General features: G+C 40.1%; 1 protein-coding gene across 2 annotated transcripts in view; it reads right to left on the reverse strand.

Moving 5' to 3' along the window:
* Nucleotides 1-16,412, reverse strand: part of LOC126480738 (mesoderm posterior protein 1) — a 99,651-nt gene extending 83,239 nt beyond the window's left edge. Inside the window, exon 1 of one of the 2 annotated variants that reach the window (XM_050104021.1) lies at nucleotides 16,276-16,412. The gene's annotated coding sequence lies outside the window, so the exon portion shown is untranslated. The remainder of the gene's footprint in view (nucleotides 1-16,275) is intronic. The other variant, XM_050104012.1, reaches the window with a different exon arrangement.
* Nucleotides 16,413-16,733: the final 321 nt, after the last annotated feature.

The raw sequence follows: 16,733 nt of genomic DNA on the forward strand, positions 1-16,733 counted from the left end.
GCGAGATTTTTAAAATTTGTACTCACGTTTTCTGTTAGTTTTCCGCCGGTATAAATTGAAGATAAATACTATTTAGTTCTATCAAACTTTGTTGTGGATAGCTATTTAAGGTGGTCGTGAAAGACATCCTACATACTAAACACCACGACAGCTCTTGATTACAGCAACTTCCGATAAAGCGTCTTACTCCTTGGCGTGGCGTGTACAATAGTACAGTAGACGAGTGAACACTACAGTTGCGGATTTTCTGCAAGTTGATACTTGGTGAGCAAAATCCTTTATAGAACGACAACTTTTTTTCATGTGTATTATGCGTACACGTTCACATTCAACGACATAGAATTTATCCCCCTAAAGAATATGTCATTCGCAGTTGACTGTGCTTTCTTATCGGGTACAATTCTTCTTTGTACCGAGGCAACTAAAGTAATTTCTTGTAAAAAATCTATTACGGACTGAAGTACTCTGTAATTTCTAGACAAATTTCAAATAAAAAATAGTGGATATTAGCACAGTACGGACCAGTTAAATATTTCAAGGAGATCGCGGCGTTGCTTGACTGATACTTGAAATTAACGCTTCATTTTACTCAACTTCCTGTCCGGGAAGTGAGCTTAATCTTGTTCTTCTACAAAGCAATGGTTTCAAAGTACCTTATAATCTTTGAAGGTCTGGTCACATTTGTATACTTCTGTCCTTTAAATGAAATGTTTGTCTTCGTTGTTTTCCTCATTGCGGGGAAATTTATTTGTTCGCCAAGACTTGTGTAGTTTCCTTTGTATATACTACTTAATTGGTCCTGCTTAATCAACACGACCATTTGATCTGTTTCTTGTCCTCTGAACGCTGAAAACCCACTCATTTCCGTTTCTTCTAAGCAACGAGTGGAAGCTTCTACCTAACTCTTTGTGTTACACGAAGTATTAAAGTAAAACTGGTTACAATCCGCAGGTTGATTTGAACATAGTAGATTTTCGGTAGACATGGTCCTATTGGAAAAGATATGCTATTGCATTCCTCCGACTTTTGAACTGATCTATCGTTTTTCTACATTAAGAAATCATTGACAGGCTTGGAAAGAGCCTTAACTGACGGAAAAACTACTGTATGTCGTTGGTGACAAACCGCAGGCTTTGCCAGATAACCACTAGGCTATCGAAACACACCCTACTTATTACGATGCACCTTAAGGATTATTCCACGTTCACTAACATTTATCGAATACCCGCTTTTTAATTATTATCTTTATCCGTTTCGAATAACATAAGCAAAAGTGCTCGCATTAAGTCTCATCACTGGCAGAAGAGAGAAGGAAGACATTTTCCGTCAACTGCAAAACTCAGTCAGAAGATATTAACGAAAATTAAATTGGTTGAAACTTTCACTTTATCACATAAGAGTAGAGGGATACGGGAAATTAACATGCTTAGTCTCAGTATAAAGGAGACTAAAAAGAGAGTAAACGAGTTGTTAGTTTGTTTGGAAGATCTCAGGTGTGCGAAGGAAAGTGCTACACCTAGTTTGTTTGGGCAGCATATAACCAAAAGCTAGCAAACTGTGAAGCAAGTGGTTGCAAATTAGATGTACACTAACATAAAATAAGGCGACAAAAGTCATGGGATAGCGGTATGCGTACATGCAGATGGCGGTAGTATCACGTACACAGGGTATAAAAGGGCACTGTCATTTGTACTCAAGTAATTTATGTGAAAACTTTTCCGATGTGTTTGTGGCCGCACGACGGCAACTAAAGGACTTTGAAAGCGGAATGGTTGTTTGAGATAGACACTTGGGACATTCCATTTCCGAAATCATTAGGGAATTCAATATTCAGCGATTCACAGAGTCAAGAGTGTGCCGAGAATACCAGATTTCAGGGATTACCTCTCACCACGGTAGCCGACGGTCTTCACTTAACGACCGAGACCAGCGGCGTTTGTGTAGAGTTGTCAATGCCAACAGACAAGCAAAGCTGCGTGAAATAACCGCAGAAATCAACGTGGGGCGTACGAATATCGTATCTTTTAAGACAGTGTGGCGAAATTTGACGTTAATGGACTATGGCATCAGACGAACCACTTCTGAGAGAACGACATCGCCTGCAGTGCCTCTCTTAGGCTCGTGACCATATGGCTTGGACGCTAGACGACTGTAAAACAGTGGGAGCTCCGATTTCAGTTGGTAAGAACTGGTGGTAGGATGTGGGTGTAGCGCAGACCCCACGAAGCCATGAACCTGAGTTATCAATAAGGCACTGTGAAAGCTGGTGGTGGCTCCATAATGTTGTGGGCTGTGTTTACATGGAATGGACTCGGTCCTCTTGTCCAGCTGAAACGATCATTTGTTGGAAACGTGTTTCCGGCTAGCCGTAGACCATTTGCAGCCTTTTATGGACTTCATGCCGCGCGTGATTAGACGAGCGGTCTAAGGCGCTGCAGTCATGGACTGTGCGGCTGGTCCCGGTGGAGGTTCGAGTCCTCCCTCGGGCATGGGTGTGTGTGTGTTCGTCCTTAGGATAATTTAGGTTAAGTAGTGCGTAAGCTTAGGGACTGATGACCTTAGCAGTTAAGTCCCATAAGATTTCACACACATTTGAACATTTTATGGACTTCATGTTCGCAAACAACAATGGAATTTTTGTGGATGACAACGCACCATGTCGTGGGGCCACAGATGTTCGCGATTGGTTTGAAGAATGTTCTGGACAGTTCTAGTGAGTGATTAGGCGACCCAGATCGCCCGACATGAATCCCATAGAACATGTATGGGACATAATCGAGAGATCAATTCATGCACAAAATCTTGCATCGGCAACACTTTTGCAATTATTGACAGTAACGGGCAGCACGGCTCCGTATTTATGCAGGGGACTTCCAACGGCATGTTGAGTCCAGGCCACGTCGAATTGCTGCACCACATCGGGCACAAGGAGGTCCGACACGACGTCACCCTAGTGTAGGTCTATAACAGGTAATGTAAGAGTTGTCACTGTCATAGAAAAAGTGACTGCGAACTGAAAAAATATGTGAACAATTAATTTTTGTGTAGATCATGATATAGAAGTATCTGCTTGTGAATTAATGCAACACTTGTTAAAGTTGTTGTTATTGTTACCGGTCACCACTGGGTAAGTGGGCAATTTCAACGAAAAATGTTGATGTCTTACTGTGCTATCTCCCAGACATAAAGAAGGGATTGTCAATTTTCAGTGACTTCAGTGAAAAGCTTTTGAAAGAATCTGACAGGAAAAGTTATTTAAATATGCTACTAGGCGCTTACAATTTAGTTTCAGAGAAAAACTTCCACACAAGAATAGCTCAAGACAGTAGCACACTTTTGGGTAATGTATTCACGCACCTTACAGAACTTAGCTCCATGTTCAGCCCAGAAACAGAAAGAAAATAATGACTGTGAGTAATAGCAAAGTAATGAGGGTTTCAAGGAAAGGTTAAGAAAAATATTGGCTGAAGTTAAGTTTACAATGAGCCTATTGCCAACCATAAATTCAACATAGTTTTCTTAATAAGTTTGTAATCTTTTTTGAAAACGTGGACCATGGTCTATGTGTCATTAGACTATCTTCAGGACGGAAAATGGAAATACACAAAATAGCCAGAACAAGTTAGGCTCACAAAGTATTTTCTTATTACAAATTGTACTATAACATTTTTAAAATGTTGTGAGAACGGTGCAGTGTGGTAAGAGACTGAGAGATCTTCATCTACCTTTACGTACTTCTACATCTACATATATTCTCTACAAAGCACTGCAACGTGCATGGAAGAGGGGACATTCCACTGTACAGCTTATTACGGATTCTTCCCACTCCTGGAAAGTTCGAAGAATGATTGCTTGTATACCTGTATGCGAGCTGGAATTTGGGTAACTTTGTCCAGACAGTGATAGGTAGGGGGCTGAAGAATGTTCCTAGATTCCTCACTTAAACCTGGTTTTTGACGCACTGTAAGTAGATTTCGCGGCATATTTGGGGTATTTTCCAAGTATCCTACCTACCACCGATGTCCATATTCTAGTTTACTTACAACTTCATATTGCCGCGAACTGTTACATTCAAGTATTTGTATTAGTTGAATGTGTCCAGCTGTGTCTCTTTTATATTGTAGTTTTGGATACCACGATTTGAGGTATTGCGTAGTGCCCAATTTTACATTTCTGAACATTTAAAGCCAGCTGCACGAAATTTGCAACACTTAGAAATATTATCAATATCTGAATATCTGTGCAATTTCTTTCGGACTGTTCATCACTGTAGATAACAGAATCATCTGTGAAAAGTTTTAGCTTACTATTAATATTGTATATCAGGTAACTAACGTACAACATGAACAGCAAAAGTCGCAACTCAGTTCCCTGGGGCACGAGTGATGTTATTTTTACATCCACTGATGACTCTTCATCCAAGAAAACATGCTGCGTCCTATCTTCTAAGACGTCCTCGCTTCAATCTTTTGATACGCTATGTGATATACTTTCGTTAGTATGCATTGGACTGAAACTGGGTCAAATACTTTTCGGAAGTGAAGAAATGTACGTCCACAGTTTCCAGATTGTAATGTTAAAAAAGCGCGAGTTTGGTTTCGAATTGCGGATGTTTTTGGAATTCATGTTGACTGGGGTGGATGGGGTCGTTCTGCCCGAGATATTATTTTCTAATATTATACCACAGATGGAGGTCAAAGAAGCGACCAGGAGTTTTGTGATCTCCTCTGCTATCGTTATTGTAGAAGTTTTTATACCTCACATACTCCTAATTTTTGGTATAATTTTTCGTTTGAGACTTATTGAGAAAATAGTAGATAACTCAAACGCAAATTCTGTATAGGATACACTATCTGGTAGACAGTCTATTGGGCTCTAGGGCTTTGTTCAGTTCTAGCTATCTGCCAATGCCACTGACACTCGTATGCATATCATTCATTTGAGTAGTGAAACGATACTTATACAGGGGCAGTACTCCTGGATATTCCTTTGCAAAGGAAGTTTGAAAACAGAGTTCATCACTTCCACTTTGATCTGATCTTCTTTATTGGAGTCCCTGTGTCATACCGCAGTGGCTGGGCACTAACTTTGGTGCCTCTGGCAGCCTCTACTCATGACCAGAATTTCTTTGCGTTTTTGAGAAGTCTTTGGATAAGAGTCTGGTAACGTAGTCGTTGAAGGCTTCAAGCATTGCCCTTTTAGCAACCAAACGTGTTTCATTGAGCATTTCTCTACATAATGTTTTCCAACTATCGCGCAGTACTCTCTGTTTCTTTGGAAATTAATATAGATAAATTAATAAAATGAAATCAATACGGAACATTGTTAAAAGATAGACGTCGGAAGAAACGGCACTACTTATATTACAGTTGATGGGAGCATGATAAAATGCATTTCAAGTGGGGATATATTTTTAATAATTACGTTCTGAAAGGTAATATGGAGTGATAAAGAGGTAGATGTACAGTTACAACTTGATGCGTGGAAGGAAATAATGAAAAGGTATGGATTAAAAATAAATAAAGATAAGAGTGAAGTAATGGTATTTAGAAGAGAGAAAGGGATGAACGGAAATATTACCTTGAATGGAGAACCCCTTGAAGTGGTAGAAAGTATCACTTATTTAGGGAGTGAAATATTTAGGAATGGAAGAATAACCAATGAAATTAATAGGAGGTTACAGAAGGGAGGCAATTTCCACCAAACAATAAAACTGAAGATGGATGGAAAAAGATCTAGAGCACGCCCAAGAACACGGTGGAAAATGGAAGTGAGAATATCTGTGGAAAGGAGAGGTGTGACCTGGCAAAAAGTGGAGGAAGGAAAGTGGTGGGAGGACGGAGCCAAATGGAGAGGACTCGTCAGCACCTAGACCCGGTAGTAGCTGGACCGGGATCCGGAAAATTACAGATAGATATAGATGTTCTGAAAGAAAATGAAGAGGAAACTAGGAAAAAAGAAGAAGCAATGCAGGGAAAATATAGTCAAATGAAAGTTTCTCACCCATCTCCATCCGAAATACGGACAATCATAATGGCCCTCAACTTTACAAGTTTAAATGGCGGTGATGACAGCTGCAGTAAGATACAACAAGTCTGCCACTCAGTCGCGTGTGTAGTACGTATTACCGATACAAGTTAAAACGTGCCACTGTTATGCCTCGCCGGCCGGAGTGGCCGTGCGGTTCTAGGCGCTGCAGTCTGGAGCCGAGCGACCGCTACGGTCGCAGGTTCGAATCCTGCCTCGGGCGTGGATGTGTGTGATGTCCTTAGGTTAGTTAGGTTTAATTAGTTCTAAGTTCTAGGCGACTGATGATCTCAGAAGCTAAGTCGCATAGTGCTCAGAGCCATTTTGTTATCCCTCTTTATAGGAAAAGTGGCTCCACTGAGATCAATATCTACCGGCCTGCCTCACTCCTCACATCTTTTTTCGAAACCTTTCGTGAAGGTAATATGCTGCAGGGCTGTAACCTTCTTGTATGCTAACGGAACACATAGTAAATCACTGTTTCGATTTCATGAGAGCTTGTGTACTGAGGCAACTATTTGTTCACTCACAGAATGCAAGTAAAATTTTCATATGATAAAATAGCACCAGTTGGGGTTTCCTGCCACTTCTCGAAGCGATCTGATTGCGTCAGTCACAACATTCTATTATGTATGTGCCTCATTCACTTCCTGTTTACGGAAGAGGATGCAAAAACATGATGTTCGAATAGTACAAACGCGGACACCACATCATCCCAGGGCTATTTCATGGGATTTCTACAGTTCCTATCGTTTTTCTTTTACCCAGGAAACAGAATCAGTCGTTTTGGTAGGCGATACAAGTGTTATTATCAAATCGAGTAAAGAAATATCCATACTAAAAACAAATAAATGATGGTTTTGTTAAAGTTATGGACTATTTTTGCACAAATGTGCTACTTAAAACTTTGTTTTGTACTATCAAAAGTACCACTCCTCTTGCTAATCTAGTGTACCAGCCAATTCTTGGGTATGCATACTGATGAAAACACAAAGGGGAAAAACCATATAGGTGATCGGCAAAAACTTTTAGCTTCAGCTGCTTTTGCCACAAGAGTAATTACGAACTTTGGAGGCAAAGAAATCGGAAAGCTAAAATATTTAGCCTATTTTGATTTACGTCCTATGGCATAATTTTCTGGGGAACTCCACACATAAGCAAAACATGTTCATAGCATAAAAGAAATGATTTAGAATTATTTTTCAGCGTCACACTCGTGCCTCTTAGAGACACGTGTTTAAACAATAGGAAATATTAGCCACAGTTTCACAGTAGATTTATTCAGAGACAACATTTATTGTCATCAATATATTGGTATCTGATATTGACACAAATATTCATAAGTGTTATGCTACAGGAAAAATGATCTTCCCTTCTAACTAAAACTGACTTTGATACAGGAAACAGTGAAATATATAGTTATAAGACTCGTTGATAATCTTCCAATAGAAGTGGTCATTGTGCATATGATCTACGGAACTTGGAACTAATCAACTAGCAGAATCATGGGTTAACGACCCGTCTGTGACAAGGAATAGTTCGAATTTGAAAAGTTGGGTAGGAAATCGTCAGTGCCCTTTTAAAGGACCCATCCCAGCATTTATCGATTTTGGGAAATCATGCAAGAACTAATTCTGGGTGACCGGATAGTGATTAGAAGCAACATCCTCCCACATATGAATAGAAATCGTTATTTCATCTACATCTACATCTCCATCTACATGGATACTCTGCAAATCACATTTAATTTCCTGGCAGAGGGTTCATTGAACCGTCTTCACAATTCTCTATTATTACAGTCTCATACAGCGCGTGGAAAGAAATTGTGGATCCTACTTCATATATGCCCATAAATTAGGGGTAATTGTGTAAATTGTTAAAACTATGCATTTGTTGTAAAAAATGTTCCCACTATTTTTAGCTTTACACACATATTTTTCCACTTTGGACTTTCTACGTCGTATCAGTCATACTCAGTATTGAAGGCTAGGCTCCCACAAACCTGCTTGTGGTGGGTTAACAAGTAGCTTTAAATGTGGGAAAAGAGAGAGAATTTCAAGCAGACCCGGCAGAACTTTATGCACTCGCACAGCACTATTGTGAGGATTCACGTTCCCGTCCTGCAATGGTCATTGTGTTGATGGTTATGGCACTTGCACCACATACAACTGTGTACGGAACTGAATCCTTGGTCATGATAATGAATCCAAAATTAAAATTGTAAAAGCAAATTTTTAGCACTCAAAAACAAATTCTTTTACATTGGGTATGGCCATACCCAGTGTTCAGCTTCCAGCTGGTTTACAAAACTTTCAATCTCCTGATATGACTTAACATGTATGTGACTATATAGCTTCAAGAACGTTCCTTAAAACAGTTTATTGTTGAGTACTTAAAAGTTCTCATACTCTTTGTCCCCTATAGACGAAAACAATGAAAAGTATAATGTTTCCAAGACTCCGCAGAATCTACACCCAAAATTATTTCATTGAGTTTAATGTCAGCCTAAAAAACCAAAGATGAGCAAGCGATCTTCATATGAAATATGAGATACGAAGATCGCACGCATATCTTTGGATTTCTTGTCTGACATTAAACTAAGGGCCCCACTGAAATAATTTGTATGGAATATGAAATATGAAGGTCGCTCGCACATCTCTGGATTTGTTGTCTGACATTAAACTATGGGCCCCACTGAAATAATTTTGGGTGCTCATTTCGCGCGATTAGTTCTGTTACTGTCCAGTACTGGCAAATAAACTGAATTTGTTTCAGTTTATGGGAGTTCATTTTGTGTGTTTTGTTTATAATTTCCAACATTTCTAACACATTAATTATGTTTGTCGTGTGAATAAGAAAAATCTCATCTTTTACAACGTCAAAATCACAAAATCCAAAAACACAGCTTCAGTATTTTCAGAATAGAAGTAGCTACAGGCATGAAAATACACAAGACCAGTGACGTCTTTACAATTTTGTTTTGGTGGGGGGCTATACCTTTCATTTTACAATAGCTGAAACTGAAAATTAATTTTATTAATTCATACTACTTTAATGTGCAAAACTATAAAAATAAGGTGCGTCATTGCTTTAAATTTGTTTAGTTGAAACACTAATAACATTACGAAAACGGTTTATTGAGGTCAGGAATTACATCATGAGATCAATTTTATAAGGTTACGAGGTTTCAATAATGTTAATAAAACAGGATCCAGCTGCTAAGAGAATTTTATGCCTGCTTTTATAATCTCTTGTTAATTTACTTTGAAGAGTATATAGTCTGCCTATTTCTGGTACTTAAATACACAGTAGAACAGATGATTGAACCATTTACTAGGACTTTAAAACAGAAAAGGAAAACGGAGGTCTCTTTGTTTTGCCATAGCACTTATCACAGTTTGGTCGTCAGCCTTTCTTCTGGCTGAGTTTCATAATGGAGAGCCCAATCAGATGTGCCTCTCTGGTTCTGTTCCTTAGGCACGTCTTGATTCTCTTCAGGGTGGAGAAACTGGGCTAATTCGTGGTCGCTGTCACTGGTAGTGCTGCCGGGAGCTGTAGAGACCGAAACATATTAGGATAGATCTGACAGTCGTAGACAGACAAAATGAACTGACTTTCGTGACTCCATCAATGATACTTATGTCTTCAATTTTTTGTGGTAGAAGAGAAAACTGTTAAAAAGTTCGCAGTGTGTCAAGAATCGATCCTGTAATGAACTAATGAAGGCATCCAGGAAGGGTATGAGCACAGGCACTTTAGCCTGATTTGCACGATGTGCTTGCTTTGTGGAAATGCGTGGTTGCATCATTTCAGCTCCACTGACCAAAGCCAGTTCCTTGGCTTCTAAGAAAACCCAGCTGAAAGCAACGTTTTCTGCCATTGCCAGCAATTCCCTTTTGAGATTCCAGGCTATGTTGATTGACTCTGCAAAATCCATATCTTGGCGTTGAAGCTGACGGCAGATGGACTCACCCAGCGCAAACTGTACAGAACGTATAACCGAGCAGACGACAAAATCTCCCTTGGTGATGACTAATAGAATCATAGCATCGTGAGATGTGGTCTTGTTGTCAAATTCTTGAATCTTTACTATAGCCGAAACAACACAAGTCTTGTGCACTGCGAAGACGCTCAATCCATTTACTAAATGTGGTATGTTTCAAAGTCCTTACTCGAACATCGGTTAATGATTCAAGGGCATAATTTAATATTTGCCTTCTCTTAGGTGACTCAAAGAAATTACGCGTCATTTCCATTATTCCTCATGAATTCCTCGTAAGTGTAATGTTGCATGTGTCGGCGACTTCCAAATTGAAATAATGAGCTGCACAGTGAGAATATACAGCTAAAGGGTACTCCTGCTGTATATGAATGCCTGAGCTCTACGGGTTTTTCCCAACATGGATGTAGCATCGTTATAGCCGTTTCCCCGTAAAAACGAAACATCCAGTTTTACCTTACATCTAATTCTTTGCCAGTCACATCGTACACCGGAAAAAATTCCACGAATCTTGGGATCCGGGGAAATGTAACTGGCACAAAGGAAGAGTAGCTCTATTCCAGCAATATCATCAGGTTAATGCAGAAGACCCGTGAAACCTTTGGCATCATTAATGCACTGAACAATATTTCGCAGGAGTTGTTTATTGCTGCAACTGATGATCTGATTTTGGATTGGTGCACTAATGTACTTGTCACGCTTACCAGTTTCTGCCAAACTTGCTCGCAGGTTTCCGTCACCTCTCGCGCTATATTTTAGAATGGATCGTAAGTTACTTATGTTCTTGTTCTCTTGTATATTGACTTCAACAGGCCCGATGTCCTCGTGACCCCTTGATTTAATTTCCTGACGTCCATGGCGAATCACCGCCTCGATGCTAGGGACGATAAGTTTTCTATTTTTTTCCTCCTGCGCCACCCAGCCTTGGTCCAGACAATGTTTTACACCTTTTGTTTTGCTCATCATCGTGTGAGTAAAACGGTCACCATCGATTACTGCAGCCTTATGATAAGTGTTGCTCGCATGGAAGTTTAAATATTGAAAGGCATGCTTCCACTTCGAAAACTAGGAGGTTACCAGGGCTCCAACATTTAGATGAGAACCTTTACTCGAACTTGTCTTAGCGAAAAATGCACACCACTTAGAGAAGACACAGTCCGCTTTGGTGTAGTATAATAAGCAAAAACATTTCTTCATCGAACGTAGGTTCGATTAACGATTTAGTTCACTTTCCACAATTAGGAGAAATTTTGGAGCTGCATCGCGTAAAAAAAAAATAAATAAATAAAAAATTAAAGAAAGTTGAAATTTTGTAGCTTCATCAACTTTTTCGTTACTTGATAGCAAACTGTCTCTTATCATGTGTCAATAAAGAAGTTGATTTTAGTTCAGGACCCGACAAAGGTGATTTTAATTAGCAGTAATGCTTCTATTGTTTGAAAACAGTAGCGGCGCCGACAGTGGTGGATCATCCGTTTTCCCGGCCTGAAAGGATAGAGTTTTTCTAGTCGCGGTGTTTTGGAGAAGCGGTACAAAATGTTTCCACGTTTGTTTTGCGATGCATTCTTATCTCTTAAAATCAGGATTTTACTATACTATCTTCAATAACACTGATTTTCCCAACATTATCGTATCGACAACTTAACAACCGGTAATGCAGAGAATCGTGTACGAAACAAACTACATTTCTTGGTCAGCGCATCCTCCGATAGTGTGTCCACCACTTGTATAACGCGCACTATTTTTTGTATTCATTAACGTTCATTGACGGGTACTCTACTATGCTGAGGCTGAGCTCGTAAACTTTGTACGTAACTCACCACTGATGTTGAACTGATATGTGTTGCTAAAAGTAAACTGAAAACATTTAATGTCACTATGTACTGGAAAACGTTGTTCAGATAAATAAGCTTTATTGCCCTAAAAACAACTTTATTTTCTGTTAACCAATCACAACGTAAAAACACATCAGTTATCGGCAATTCTATTTTGTACGGAGATTCGTTCGTTAACAGTCTGTCGTTGCCATATTGTAGCAACATACAACCCTCTTCTTTACATACTGAAGCAGAGGTGTTGGTAATGCTTGTTTTCTACCCATAGTATTACGATATTGTGTGCCGATATGTAAGAGAAACATATCTATAATTCCACATTATCCGGTTGGGGTGGGGAGTTACTGCACAGACATAAATCCACTAACAATCTTAACAAATGGAGCCATCAGATATGTGGTGTACGTGGTATATAGACTATGCAGAGCACTAAGCAAATAAGAAAAGCTTAACATGATCATGGAAACAGGACAAAAAAATGGTTACAACAGCAAGACCATATACCGCCTACACAACAGCACTACAATGAGGATACAAACAGCAGACACTAAAAATAAAAATTATTCAGGTACACCAATACATATAAGCAACAGATAATGCACACTCACAGCAGGAAGCTCGTCTGCCAGCACAGACAGAAAATGGCACGCCATACATATCACAAGCAATGCACATAAAAAATTAGTAACATCGTCAAAAACACGAAACAAACGTATCCTTCAGGACAAATAGCACAATACGAAAGAAATTAATAAGTTTGATAGAACAGGAAGAAAAATAGAATAGTTTGTGAATATATGAATTAAAATGTAGTAGCAACAATTCAAATTTATTGAGCTGACGGCAAGAAATTTTAATGTCAGGTGCTAAGAACGTATAAGGTCGCTGAAGAGTGAAGTACCCACTCCATTTTTGCAGAACATCTGATAAAAGAAAATCATTACCACCCTGTGATGACGACCTCATACCACAACTGCAATAGAAAGGGAATAGTCACACTCCGGGATAAAATGGTTCTGATAACCAACGCCGAAAAAATTCAGTGAGGCACAGTTAGGCTTGTAACACGTCAGTGCAGTCCATACTAAATTATGACGGAAATGCTTAACAGACGTAAATTGGAATCGTTGGTAGAAAGGAGACGTTAAGAAATTTTGGTAATATATTGGAACTTAATCTGATTTTGATATGATGAGTGGTTTCGATTATCATAAACATCAACAGCAGTTAGTGACAGCTATCTTTTGGTGACATGGCGTGGCTCCGGTAACCGGTTCCTCGTGTGGTAAATTAACTGTGGACAGATGATGGTTATGATAACAGAGACCGATCATCACCAATAGAAATACAAGAAATTTGCGATTTAGTTAGTTAATAGTTCTTATATGTAGGAGACGTCGTTATCAAGAAACCATTTGCCCGGCCTCCTTCGTGTACACATCTCGCTTAGAGATAGCTGAGAATAATGCACGACAAGCTATGGTGTGTACGTGGACAAACAGTTCTCTCCCAATCTGTCCGCTTGCAGAGTGACATACGGTGTGGGTTACGTATACTGGTGGTCTGCAGGGATTAGCAGTCTTGCCACAAAAAGCGGCCAACATTTACCGGAGGTCGGGATGATAAATGAACATGGCAAGAATTGTTAAAAGGTTAATAAAAAATGAAGAAATACAGTGTATGCAAGACGAAAGTGGGCCCACTCCCCAAGCAAGTTGCGATTTCCCGCTTGATTGATACGTGATGAGCTTGCTTAATTTTTAGTAGTTTCAGATGTTGCTTTGAAAATGATATGAATGTATTTTCGTCCTCCTCTGAGTTCTTACCTTGTATTCCGTGAATGAAGGGGTGCGTATAGTTGACGGTTAAACTAAAACTGGTTCATGTAAGAAGACCCTTGAAATAACTCCGCTACAGAGGACAGGCGAAGTACTTACATCCCGTCATTCTGTAATTAAGTCCTTAAACCTGAAGCCATACTTCCAGAGGTAGGTGAAAACGGTTTCAATACTACTAGTGGTTACTTAAAAATATTGTGGATAGCGAACTTGTCTCGACGCCATATTTTACGAGTGCTGAAGCTTGGCTTCTCACCGTCGTGGTCATGGGGATAGGCAGACTAACTGCTACTGGTCCACCGACAACCTTCAGATTATGTAATGAATTCCTCTTTGAAAAAAATAAAGAAAAATGAAAAATGGAACTGGGCGCGCGGTTTGTGGTAGGAGATTAATGGCACGATGGTATTTGATATCGTAGTCGATGCAGACTGTTATCTCCAAATTTTCGAGAAATACTGTCCTCTGTAAAGGAACCGTACAGACATTACTGTTTTTTCTCGGCAGTTGGAGCTACGTGTCACACGTGTCGTCAATCGCTGTCCAGTATTTGTGAAGCCCTTCACGGAAAAACTGACAGTAAGCAAAGATTTGTGGCCGCCTCGTTTACCAGAACTGTCTTCTTGTAATTTTTAATCATACGGGTATTTAAAAGGAGAAGTGAACGACAAGAGCCATAAAGCGGTAAACCAAAGGAAGGAAAACAGAAGTTGGAGTCTTGGAACAATAAATTTAACAGTTCCGCGTAATTTTACAACACAAAACTGCATAAAATGTGCAGGTTGACTATTTTTCACGTAAATTTTAAAATCGTTTTCTGGTTTTAAACAAAGTGAAATTTTTCTACGACCTTACTAACATGGAGCCACATTTCTCATGGATTTATTGCATTAGTGGAAGCAATAGCATTTACATCTCATACATTATTTGTTGGAAAAATTGAAACTACCCGATAATAATATACAGCACTTGTACTCCCAAGTTAATTCTAGTGGTTTGGGAATATTTTCTGTATATTTGATTCTTAAGGAAATTTTACAAATCAACCATGAACATCAAGAAATATAGCTTAAAATCTATTATTTGCAACGTGAGTAGGAATTGGTGTCAAACGTAAACCAACAAAAGCAAAACATATGCGGAGTATATGTGATGAAAATTTCAACTGAAGAGAAGAAACGTGCGGAACCGTTTTTCGGTTTTCAGAAAAAAACATTTCTTCTAGTTTTCTTTTATGGCCGTTTTCGTATGTACCGTTTAAGCGGTGGGGAAGAGAAGTGATACATCTGGACTGGAACGGGTCATCCAAAGATGTAATAACGAATGAAAGATTTAACCACAGCAACTGCATCTGTTGAATCCGACGCCACATCAAGGTTCAAATGGTTAAAGTGGCTCTGAGCACTATGGGACTTAACATCTGAAGTCATAAGTCCCCTATAACTTAGAACTACTTAAAGCTGACTAACCTGAGGACATCACACACATCCACGCCCGAGGCAGGATTCGAACCTGCGACCGGAGCGATCGCGCGGTTCCAGACTGAAGCGCCTAGAACCGCTCGGCCACAACGGCCGGCCCACATCGCAGAGTCGTCACAATTTACCGTGGACAGTGGCTATTTTCTGCCACACATAACACTCTTAAATCTGCAGTTTGAAAGAGTAGCAGGAATCATTGCTGCACATTCCTAAGAATTCTGTAACGTAGGAAAGCCCGTACCCAGATTCTTGGGAGGGAGAAGTGCCTCAGGTTGTTCTCCCTCGCGGACGCCTATTTCAGGTTATCTTCAAAACATGCACACAAAACTAAAATTTGATAAAGAAAAGAAAAATTACAGAAATGTAAGGACGCTGTTCAGAAAAATGGACCACATGATTGGAGTTGATTTGAAGACAATGTATTCGTGACTCATTATTGCAGAGCTTTTCCTCCTGTAAAGATGGTTATTGAACCGAAACCCGTAGAGCAGGGGTTCCCAACCAAATTTTCTCGAGGACCCCCTCATCGAGCATGATTGGTACCTTGTCATATCACTAAAAAAGCCAAATTTAGAGTCTTTTTATACGTTTTCTATTTTTGGTACTTAGAAAAAACATTGACATATTCATTATTGAAAAAATATTGAACGGCCATAACAAAAAATCTGTTATCATACGAAATATATTTAATATATTTTTTATTCTAAAAGCTTCTTGGACCCCATGGGGGTCCGCGTACCACCTGTTGGGAACCACTGCCGTAGAGAATGAAGGGTTATTTGTACAACTGATGGCTGAGAGATGCATTTCTTCAAATATTTCACAGCTGTTAACAGCTACCTTATTTAAAAAAAAAAAGAAAAGAAAAGAAAAGAAAAGAAAAAAAAACGTGGCCTTCACAGAATTTGCACATATAGATTCTTATCCTCCGATGTTCCCTTTTATTCCCTCCACTGAAAACGCACATTTACCGATACAAGTGAATGATAAGCAACCCTAGCGAAATCTTCAGTGAATGTTGATTCGTCTGTGTTCGCTTCCATTTGCTCAGGTTAAGACATTGTGTCCCACAGATGAAAGTAATTAGCGATTACCTCCAGCGCGCGGTCGCGGGCAGCCAGGCAGCGGCAGGCGGGGTGTGGCAGCAGGTAGCAGCGCGCCGGCGCCCTCAGCTGCGTGTGGTGTGGTCGGGGCGTCGCAGCTCGTGGCTGCTGCCGTGCGCCGCGTGTCGTGTGCTGTGTGTCGTCTGGTCGCCTCAGCCGCCACGCAGGAAGCCGGCGCGGCGCCTCACCTGCCGCGGCTCGCGCGCCTCCACTGCCGCCACTCAGCCAATCGCCTCCCACGCAAATAAGCCGCACACACGACACTTGCCCCGCCTGTTGACCCCACGTTCCAATAACGCTGCCGCTGGTAGAAACAAAAATGTGGCCAATTCGGTTCCGAATACTTGCGCACGTTACCGATTACGTTCAAATGAATCTCAACCTGGCACCCGCCTTACCAACAATTAATCTTATATGATCATTCCACTTCAAATCGCATACTCCCAGAT

Source organism: Schistocerca serialis, chromosome 1 (genome assembly GCF_023864345.2).
Source record: "Schistocerca serialis cubense isolate TAMUIC-IGC-003099 chromosome 1, iqSchSeri2.2, whole genome shotgun sequence".
Classification (NCBI taxonomy): domain Eukaryota; kingdom Metazoa; phylum Arthropoda; class Insecta; order Orthoptera; family Acrididae; genus Schistocerca; species Schistocerca serialis.